At 43.5% G+C, this 10,779-nt stretch overlaps 1 protein-coding gene and 1 long non-coding RNA gene across 3 annotated transcripts in view; one reads left to right on the top strand and one right to left on the bottom strand.

The window, feature by feature from the left end:
* The window catches only part of ADARB2 (adenosine deaminase RNA specific B2 (inactive)), a 392,231-nt gene that overhangs the window by 7,258 nt on the left and 374,194 nt on the right, over positions 1 to 10,779 (top strand). The window lies entirely within an intron of this gene.
* Positions 1 to 10,779, bottom strand: part of LOC110071887 (uncharacterized) — a 41,039-nt gene that overhangs the window by 5,053 nt on the left and 25,207 nt on the right. The gene's annotated exons all lie outside the window — the stretch shown is intronic.

Below are 10,779 nucleotides of genomic sequence, written 5' to 3'. Positions count from 1 at the left end.
GCTACAGTATTTTCAGGCCATTCACGGGTTTGGTGTGTGTATAAATGTATAAACGGTTAGTTATTTGGGTGAAAAATAGACACTTGAAGATCTATCATTCTGTAAGGGCCCGGGCTGATAATTTGCATGTAAAGGCACTGGTTCATGTAAAAGTTGCATTATTTCTGATAAGACAAATAAAGGACTCGTAGTCCTCTGGTATCTGTTCTTTTCCTGCCTGTTTGTTTAAAATACTGACAGCCTACCAGATCTTGCAAAAAGGTAGTTGCCATGATGAATAATAGTGGCTCACAATCATTTCGGTTATTTTTTGTGAATAACGCGTTTAGTATGAATGTGTTAAATTGTTTGACAGCATTGTTTGATTTTTTAAAAAAGAATGCCAGTAATAGCTATTCGGTGCTGAAGAGTTTCTGTTATTTCTTTTTCTTCTACAATATGTAAGAGTACCAATAATTCAGCGCCAAAATGTAATTGTTTGGTATGAAGAACAGAAACTTAACTATCGGCTTAATGCATGCTATAGCAACTTTGCTGCCTTAATAAAAAGCAGCACAAACTAAACTGTTAAATTGTAGGAAGACATGAATTAAATGTAATGTGGAAGAATGGGGAGAGATTAGCTAATGCAAGGGGAGGTGGGAATGCCTTCAGCTAGAACATGGTGCTTTTTGTAATTTTTAAATTTTGTAATTTTTAATGATGAGCCAAATTATTACAAATTGTCCTAGTGCTTCTCTGCTTCTGCAAAACCTGAAACTGTAAAACTGAAGCCGTTCTAGCCCAATGACGAATAGTGGTAGAGCAGGTGAAGTGGGAGTGTGAATTCTCCTTGTTGAAAGCAGAAGAACAAAGAGATAGGCACCGATGCTGCAAAACAATGGCCGTACTCCAAAGCTTCATGAAGTCTGATGTACGCAAATAATTCCCAGGAAGGAGGAGCAGCCCCATTTAGTGCTGGTGTGAATTCCACAGCAGTGGAAAGAATTAGGTGCAGCCATCTTTGCATTCACTGGAAACTACCTGGAGATGCCAGAAGCATAGTGTTGGGATGAAGAAGCATGATATAGCAAAAGTAAATGCCTACCTATTAACCACTGAATTTTAATTCAAGCTTTGATGTACAATAGCTAAACTCCAGTTACATTGCTGCCTGTGCGTAATCCAAAATTACGCTCATGGTAGCTACAGTCATGCCCAGGTGGCCGTACTATCCACAAAGCAATTCTGCTGGTACACTGTACAGTGGGTCAAATGGGAGCTGTGGAACCAGTTGTGCAACTTGCACACTTTTTTTCTTTTTGAGGCACGTTTATGACAATGTACCTTTAACATTATGCCTTGATGAACTGGATTCTGGCCTTAGTCTCTAGAAAATACTGTGTAGAAATTGCAGAAGGGTACAAACACAAGAAAACGTCTTGCGCAGATGAACAAGCAAGTGCATGACGATTAAGTAGGAAGGGGTGTATTGGTAGTCTCTGCTTGCAGAAGTTGATAATAGTCTTAATAATGCATCTGGCCTAGGACATTGTGTCGGCATAAGTTGGCACACTGTGCTGGGGTGCAGCACTGAGACTGTTGCACAAAGCTAGGGTGAGTCGTTGGTTTGACAGAGAGCTTGGATCGGTCCCTCTGTGGCATCCCAAAAGATCTGTGATTAGCATCTTGAAAACCTGAGAGAGAATGCAGTGCGTGGTTTTCTAGTGATATTTCAGGTAAGGAACTATAGTTGAGAGAGACTTAACATTGCAGTTGGGTTGTACATGACATCTTTTCCTGGTTCGCTGCCACATTTCTGGAGGATTGGACTACTATTTGTACTTGCAATGTCTCTTGCCTTGTAAAAGGAGCATACATAAGACACTTCCTAAGTATGAACAGATTATCATAGATGTTCTCCATGGCATCTTTTGTGCATTATTGTCAAATGGGCTATGGCTTAGTCTGCAGGACAACAAAAGCAGTAGTGTTCCAATAGCTAGGAAATACTTCAAACTTCTAAGAAAGTGACCACAGCTAGTATCCTCAAACAGTGCAATTTGTTTTGTGCATCCAGGTCAGTTTTGGAGGTTTTTCATGAAACTCAGAAGCTCCTTTTATTGCAAAGCAAACAATTTCTGAAACTTGAGAGAGGTCAAATGCAGTTTGTGATGTGGAATTGAGGATCTAGTGATAAAAGGGGAATAAAGGCAAATCTCACTGGAAGCGCATGGGCACTGGGAAGTATTTAAAGCAGTGATTTGTTTTCCAGTCTGTACTTGCTTGCAGGTACTGTACTTTATTGTGAAATCTGGGTCACGCTTAACCTTCCACTGTTCTTCTCCAAACCCAATGATGTCTGATCCATTAGGACCAATGGAGTACTGCTCTCTCTCTCTCTCTTTCTTTCTTTTAACTATCTTGCCGAAGGCAAAGAGTCAGGCCCTTGCTTAAGTTCCTTTCTCCTCATCTCCCAGCCTCATTATACTTTGAAGGAGAGAAGGGAGAAGCCGTGGCAGTTGCTACGACATTTCTAAATTGGGTGACTGAATAGAATTTTTTGGCCTTCCTGTTTGTGTTCCTGCATGTATACCCACCTTTCTCTGCTATATTTTCGCCACTACCATCACTAAGGGGAACCGTTTTCTACTACCCCCCCATTGCCTTGATTCACGTCTTCCCATGCAACGCAAAATGACAAGCAGGATCAGGTGGCTTTGAGTGTGACCCACCCCCCATCACCTCTGGATTAGTTTTAGTCTGAAGCCTTCTACTGTATGTTGAGGAAGTTGTATTGCTGTGAAGACTTGGAAATGGCAGGACAACATGAAATGGCTCTGTCTCCTTTTGTGGGTATTTCTTTTCTGTAAGGAGAGCATCTGATCCATAACCTAGTAGTACTTATATTTGTTCATTTCTCCCATTGCAAATAGTCGAGGATCTATTCAAGAAATACTTCAATGTTTTGGAGGGAATAGAATGTTTGTGAGTGGTTTGTATGTATTGCAGACGGCAGGTATTTAATACTTGCCATCAGGAAGACGATGTTCTTATATTCAGAAGGGGAATGTTTGCGTCTCAGAATCTGAAGAAAAACATGAGGCTTCTACTGTTTAATTTACTTGAAGGTGCTGACATCAGGGCATATAGCTGAATGTGAAAGATTCTAGATTCCTCTGCCTAGACGTTGCAAAATATTGCTTTGGTATTTAAATTGTGGAGCTTTGCAGCCGCAGACTTGTGTCAGGTGTGAGACTAAAGAATACTCAGCCGTCTGAATCATTCTTTGGCTGAATGCTCTGTTCCAGTGAATAGCAGCCTCCCTGATAGAAGGAGGCAGACTGGCTGAGATTATTTAACTGGGCAAGACACTATTCACCGAGAGGTAGAATGACTGAATTGTGTCCCATGTCAACACAAAGCAGTTGTGCAGTTCTAAAGCTTGGCTAGCTTTTCTTCCTGAATACATACCTATCATGAGCTTCTCCAAACAGGTTGAACTATATTTGCTCAGCAGAGCATAAATAAAAAAAAAAAATCAAGAATATCCTTTGTTTTGGACCTGTGTACAGGGAATAGTATATTGAAATCATCAGCCATGTGGATGTAATCCTTTGTGAATTTCTTGTACATGTCCCATCAGACTGAGCAGCAACTGAACAATATCATCACAAAAACTCAATCTCAAAGGTACACCAGAGTTTTCTTTCCGTTTCTGTGAATTGCAAATATGTACTATTTTAAAGTAGTGGTTGCAAAATGCAGTGAAAAGTATTAAAACCTGAACTATGGAAAATGGAAATTCTGTATGAGAAATAGTAAGTGAAGAAAATGGAGAAAGCAAAGGTAGAGTTCAAAGCAGTGCAATTTGCAACCTTATTATATGGCATTCACCAATATGGATGCTATTACACCCCCATCCTCTCCCGGCAAGTCATTACCAGCTCTTTTGGACTTATATAAATGGTAACCTGGAAGCAGGAGAGGAAGTGAAAACATTACAGGTCTCTATTGTTAAGCAGAGCGGACAGTAATTAGATTGCACCTTACTGCTTGTTGCTTACATCTTAAGTTTAAAGGGAAAGTGGAGTAGATGTTACCTAATGTCATTGACGAAGGCTTTTCCACTAGCTACAAACTGCTACACCAGACATATTGATCAATCTGTGTCGTACCATTTATTTATGCAAAACATCTGATATTTGTTTCTGCAACCTGGTCTTTCAAAATCATGATAATATGTGAAGCAGCACCAGCTGCTTGGTTTCAAAGTCACAAACTGCTTAGTTATCTTTCTCTCAACAGTTTACACAGCAAATGTGGCATGTTCAGTGTGACAAACCCAGACCTACTGGGATCTGCCACACAGTTACACTAAGCTGCCACCAACCATTCCCTGTAAGAAGTCACACAGACCAGGGATGGATTTTTAAACAATAAAAAGAATAAGGTTTATTTAAATACACACAGGGAAAAATAAACAATCAGGTGAATAGGATAAAGTAACGTGGCTTATTCTCACTCATACAAGCATACAGTTTAGTTCACCCAGAACCCTTAAGTTGAAGCACAGACCCTGAACCTATCAGTTCTGGCTAACCAACAGACACCTGAACCTATCAGGTTGGTACTCTGACACACAGAAGTACCCTGTCTGACACACAGACTCCCACAACAGCTTCTTCTTCCCAGCTGCTGCTTCGTCACACCCCAGTGTCTTTCAGTGTCTCTTACTTCACCACACAGGCATCACATATTTATACAGTACAGCCCCTCCTCCTGATGTCCCGCCTTCCACTCCCCATAGGATGGAACTTTCCCTCCAAACCCATGACAGACAGGTAACATCAGTGCTGTATGTAACACCTCCCCTCTTTATAAGTTGTTTTGTAGGGGGAAAGCTAACGTGCTTTTCACCAAAAAACAACCTGAATAAAATACACAACAACAGTTATACATACCATATTATACTTACTCATACTTACACTCTAAGTTAACCATAGCAATTATGCATTTAAACATTTACCATTAACATTACATCAATTTACCTTTATTCATACAAACCAATTCAAAAACAGGTACATTTTACTTTTTGTCATCATTATATACACATAGTCCATGTTCTTTCGCCGTCTTCATTCTTCAGGTCTTCTTGATAAGGCGTCAGCAACACAGTTCACTGACCCTCTGACCACCTTCACTTCAAAGTCATAGTCCTGTAGATTTAAAGCCCACCTCATAAGTTTGCTATTGTGGGTTTTCATTGTCTTTAACCATTGCAATAGTGAATGGTCAGTACACAGAATAAAATGTCTTCCCCAGATGTAAGGCTTGGCCTTCTGGATCGCGTAGACTATGGCCAAACACTCCTTCTCCACGGTTGCCAAATGTCTCTCACCTTTTTGAAGTTTCCTACTCAGGTAGGACACTGGATGCTGGTCACCATTCTCATCCTCCTGGCACAGAACTGCTCCTACCCCGCTGTTAGACGCATCGGTGTAGATGATGAACTCCCGGTCGAAGTCTGGAGCACGCAGGACAGGATAGTTGATTAACGCCTCCTTCAACCTCTGGAACGCCGCCTCACAGTCGCTGGTCCACGGGATGCGGTCATCAGCCTTCTTCCTCGTCAGATCGGTCAGCGGAGCCGCAATCTCGCTAAACCTCGGGATGAACTTTCTGTAGTAGCCCACCAACCCAAGAAATGATTTGACTTTTTTCTTGGTGTTGGGTCTAGGCCAATCACGAACTGCTTCTATTTTGGCCTCCAGGGGTTTTATCACTCCTCCCCCTACCATGTGACCCAAGTATTTTATTTCTGGGCTACCCAGCTGACACTTGCTGGCCTTTACTGTTAGCCCTGCTGCACTTAACCTCTGCAGCACTAACTCCAGGTGTATCAGGTGATCTTCCCAGGTATTACTGAAGATCCCTATGTCGTCAATGTAGGCCACTGTAAAGTCACTGAGCCCTGCCAAGGTCTGGTCCATCAGCCTTTGGAATGTGGCTGGTGCATTTCTGAGACCAAAGCTCAGGACTCGAAACTCATAGAGACCAAAAGGGCTGCAAAAAGCAGTCTTTTCTTGATCCCTGGGATCAATTCTTAATTGCCAATATCCCTTTACCAGGTCCAATGATGAGATGAACCGACAACCCCCTATGGTTTCAATCAGGTTGTCTAGCCTGGGCATTGGGTAGGCATCAGGAGTGGTTACACGGTTTAATTTCCTGTAATCGACACAAAACCTAATGCTCCCATCAGGCTTGTCCACAAGGACTATCGGAGAGGACCAAGGACTAGAAGAGGGGACGATTATGTTCTCCCTCAGCATCTCGTCCAGCTCCTTCCGCACCTTGTCCCTATAGGGTCCCGTTACTCGGTATGGGGATACTGCCTGCGGGGGTGCATCCCCTGTGTGGATCCGATGCATCACTCCCTTCACTATCCCCGGCTTGTTGGAAAACACCTGTTGATATTTACTAAGCAGCATTTTTAGTTCTTGCTGCTGGTCTTGGGTGAGTGCAGGACTGATCTTTACCTCCTCTGGGTTGTATTTTACTTCCCCTCTACCCTCCCAGAAGGGTAATTCAGCTTCCTCACTCTCAGCTGCTTTTATCGCGAATAAAACCCTCTGTTCCCCTCTGTAGTAGGGTTTTAGGGCATTCACCTGAACCACCCTCCTTGCTTGGTTCTCCTCCTGCTCTATTAGGTAGTTCAGGTCTGACATCTTGGAAATGACCCTATATGGTCCTGCCCATTTGAGCTGCAGTTTATTCTCTCTGCAGGGCCTAAGCCAAAGCACTTCCTCCCCTGGGTCAAAGTGTCTCTCTCTAGCTTTGTGGTCATACCATGTTTTCTGTCTGACCTTCTGAGCTTGCAGGTTTTCTGCTGCCAGCTCTAGATTTCTCCTTAGGTCATTCATCAAGGTGTCTATGTAAGTCACAACGTCTTGTGGGTCATCCTGGGTGATCTGCTCCCAATCTTGCTTGATCAAATCAAGGGGCCCTTTCACCCCTAAGTGTGCAGCAAACATGTCAGAGTGACCCCTTTGTAAGATCATGGGGCGATACTTTTCAGGTACCACCAGCTGACTTCTGATCCCATCTCCCCCTTTTGAGATAGTCCTCAGGGTTTCTCTATATAAAATCCCCTTTTTCTCCAGAAATCTCACTGGGGTTTCAGGTGTTAGCTGGGCGTCAGTCACCTGTCCAAAACACTTTTGGAGAGTGGCGTCTGCCTTTTGTTCCTGTCCAAATCTGCTGTCTGTGGTTAAGGTTTCCACCACAGCTTCTGAACTCCCCTCTGCTTCCGTCTCTGGCTCATCATTACCCCCCTGAACTGTCTCTGTGGTGGCTTGTGAGCGTGTAATCACTAGCACCCTTTTCACATGTTCAGCCAGGTCATTTCCCACGAGCACGGCTGCTGGCAGAGTCGATGAAATCGCTAGCCGCCAATCTCCCCTCCAGCCTTGAAAGTTGACAGGCACCTCTGCTACTGGCAGGGAGATTACCTGCCCCTCAATCCCTGCCACCTTCATGCTCTCATTTGGGATTATAAACTCCCTGGGAATAATATCTGGATGGCACAGGGTTACCTGGGAACAAGTGTCCCGCAGCCCCCTATACTGACGGTCAAGTATTCCCACGTCCACCCCGGCTGTCTCAAACAACTGAGAATCTGTTTTCACCAGCAAGCAGCGCTTTACCTCTATAAGAGGACCATTTTCCTCAGCCTGATCAGCATAGGTAGCTGTTCCAGACTGAGTAGCCATGGCAACAGGCTCCCTCAGTGACACTGAGCCTTGCTCTTTCTGGACACAGAACACAGCTTTTGGCTTGGTCCCACTAGACTCCTGAGGCACCATTCCTTTTAGCTGCTTTAATATCTCACACTCTGAGATTAGATGACCCTTTCCCTGACAGAAATAACATTTTCTGGTGTATTTTGATTCTCTCTCATCTTGTTTTGGTTTTCCCTCCAAAATCTGAGGTCCTAGTTTCATGTCTGAGGGCTTCCCTTCACCATGGGCCCCTCCCCCTTGCTGGCTTTTCCCTGGTCCCTGAGAGTACTTGCTGTAGGTTTCTTTGGGTTTACCCACAGATTTCCCCTCACCCAAGGGCTTTCTTATTTGGGAAATAAAATCTGCGATCTCTGCGGCTGCTGCCACAGACCTCGGTTTCCTTTCCCTCACCTGGAATTTCAATTCCCCATGCAGGACTGAATAGAACTGTTCCAGTGCTATCAAGTCTTTAAGCTGCTCATAGGTCTCTGTTCCCTCCTGCGATAGCCATTTCTCAAGCAGCCTCACCAATTGGGCCCCCACTTGGGTAAAAGTCTGTTCTGGTTTTTTGGTGAGGGACCTGAATCTTTGTCTCAGCTGCTCTGCATTTATCCCATGTCTGGCAAACACCAGTTTTTTAAACTCTGCAAAATCTTTCATCAGTTCCTCAGGCATCTCGGCATAAACCTCAGCCAGGCTACCACTGATTAAAGATCGCATGATGGTCATCTTCTCAGTTTCCCTCACTGAGAAGTCCACAAACGCTCTTTCCACTAAGGAAAAGAACACCTCAGGACAATCTCCCTTGTGGTACACAGGGAATTTCTTCAGGTCAGCTTTAGACAGTTGGCCTCCCTCAGAATCCCTATTGTTATTATTGTTCTGGTTCATCATTTCCAGTTTTCTTAATTCAAACGCCATTCTCTCTTTTTCCAGAGCAATTTTCTCTCTCTCTAATGTCAATTCAAATTGTCTCTGTTTCTCTCTTTCCCTTTCCTCCATTTCAATTTGCCTTTCCCTTTCCCTTTCCTCCACTTCAAATTGCCTCATCCTCAGTTCATGCTGTTGGGCTATGAGCAATTTTCTAAGTTCTGGGTTCCGCTCTCCTGTGCTGTCACCCTGCACTGAGCCAAATTCATCCTCAGAACCTTGGTCAATCTGGGGGTCTTTCACTTCACTCATTTCTGCTACTTGGCTTCGAGTCAAGGGCATAACCCCCCCTCAGAACAGGCTGCTTTAAAAAGTCAAGCCTCAAAATAAAACGACCACTTTTTTCCTTCTTGCCTCAGAACCAGCTCTCCCTAGAGATTGCTGCTGTTCTTCAGCACTAACTTGCAACAGTATCGAGTCAGAGCCTACCCCCCTCTGCTGGGCCTCTCAGCTGGCAAGCCAGATCACTGTTACTACGCAGTTTTGCCTCAGCTTTTTCCCGCCAAAACTAGGCTGCCTCAGAGCACCTTAATCTAAGTCTCCCCAGTTGGCACGTTCTTCTACTAGCGCACCTCCCCGTGAGGTACACCTAGAAGATTACCTACGCGCCTCAGACTGTCCCTGACTAGACCCCCCTTGCTCTGGGCACACTTGCCAAGGCTTTGCTGGACCACTGGACAACTGGACCAGTCGTATCCCACACGCTGGACACCAATCAATGTGACAAACCCAGACCTACTGGGATCTGCCACACAGTTACACTAAGCTGCCACCAACCATTCCCTGTAAGAAGTCACACAGACCAGGGATGGATTTTTAAACAATAAAAAGAATAAGGTTTATTTAAATACACACAGGGAAAAATAAACAATCAGGTGAATAGGATAAAGTAACGTGGCTTATTCTCACTCATACAAGCATACAGTTTAGTTCACCCAGAACCCTTAAGTTGAAGCACAGACCCTGAACCTATCAGTTCTGGCTAACCAACAGACACCTGAACCTATCAGGTTGGTACTCTGACACACAGAAGTACCCTGTCTGACACACAGACTCCCACAACAGCTTCTTCTTCCCAGCTGCTGCTTCGTCACACCCCAGTGTCTTTCAGTGTCTCTTACTTCACCACACAGGCATCACATATTTATACAGTACAGCCCCTCCTCCTGATGTCCCGCCTTCCACTCCCCATAGGATGGAACTTTCCCTCCAAACCCATGACAGACAGGTAACATCAGTGCTGTATGTAACATTCAGTGTGCAGTGCATGCACACATTCTTCACTTTGAAACGCACCCACTCATTCACATACCTACATCAAAACCTTATGGTCCTGTTTAGTAAAGTGCCATACTGCATGTTACAGGAAAAGAGTTTTAATTCCGTTTCTATGAATTCCAGCTTCTCAGCATTTTTACAGAAATAATTTTACATTATTTCAAAGACCACATCTTTGAAATATTTTAGAGAAGCTGAAGTATGTGTCTGTAATGTTGGAAGGTTACATTGACATTCATAAGACTAAATCTGGCATGCCTTCATTGGCTCCCCTTTAGTTTCTGTGCTCAATTCAAGATGCTGGTTATTACGCTGATGGTTTAGGATCTCGATACTTGTTGGAATATCTTTCCTACAAAACAGCTACGTGTCCCACCTGCCTTTATGTTAAGAGTAGTGGCATTGAAGGAGGCTATAAGAGTGAGTGCTAGAAATTGTGCTTTCTTGATGGTGGCTCTGTCACTTTGAAGTAAATTTCCAATAGAGGTTTGACAGGCTGCTTCCCTCTTGAGTCTTTAAGAAACAACTGAAAACAGAAGTTTTTAAAGATGCTTTTACCGATGTTGATCTGGGACTTTAAGTTGTTTAAATGTTTATTTTATTTAAAGTTGGGTTTGCTTGTGGCAGGGGACTAATTATCTGTTGATTTAAATTGTGCATTTGTTTTATTTTTGGTTTCATTGGATTGAATTTACAGTTGTAAACCACCCAGAGAGTGTGATGCACTATGGAATGGTATACAATTTAAAGAAATACATACATACATGAATCCATTTATTAGTCCCAACTGGGTTAACTGTATTTAATA

The sequence above is a fragment of the Pogona vitticeps genome, chromosome 6, assembly GCF_051106095.1.
Source record: "Pogona vitticeps strain Pit_001003342236 chromosome 6, PviZW2.1, whole genome shotgun sequence".
NCBI classification, from domain to species: Eukaryota; Metazoa; Chordata; class Lepidosauria; order Squamata; family Agamidae; genus Pogona; species Pogona vitticeps.
Note: the sequence above shows the minus strand (reverse complement) of the source record. Positions and strands in the feature narration are given on the sequence as shown.